Raw genomic sequence first — 594 nt, 5'->3', positions numbered from 1 at the left:
TTTGTCATTTCTCTTTCTTTTACCCCCAAAAGCAATTACATTACCAATACCAGCTGAGAGTCAGAAGAAGAAAATAATCTTTCATCATTAAGACAATTATTGACTTAAAAAGAGTATGAAGAAATTTTGTCAAGTGTTGTAATGAAGTTTCAACAGGGTATAGATTATAATTTTACTGTTCTTACTTGATATGATTGAACGTGATTTTTAGTGGATACATGATATGATTAATTGGTAGACAATAACTAATCAAACAATAAGGACAAAAATGGGTTTTGAAATTAACACAAGAGGAAAATAAAATATCTTAGGGCTAGGCAATATTTCTTGAATTCAGTTTTCCTATAACCATGGAGGATATTTTATCTACCTCTAGGCATGGATCATCTTCAATTTAGGTGCATGGCAGGCTTTGCATGACTTCCACTTGCATATGCACAAAAAGTAAAGAGAATTCTAATTAATTTTGGCTACCTGTTTTTCAAATTCTGGTGATTTCTTTTTTGCATAGAAAGGGAGATGATCATGTGAAGGGATGTCTTGAATTAAATTTGGAAGTTATGTACATGAAACTAGTAAATGGATCATTACCAG

This window comes from Theobroma umbraticum, unplaced genomic scaffold, assembly GCF_002168275.2.
Source record: "Theobroma umbraticum cultivar Fairchild unplaced genomic scaffold, ASM216827v3 scaffold_130.0, whole genome shotgun sequence".
Lineage (NCBI taxonomy): Eukaryota > Viridiplantae > Streptophyta > Magnoliopsida > Malvales > Malvaceae > Theobroma > Theobroma umbraticum.
This window is presented reverse-complemented; position numbering follows the sequence as displayed.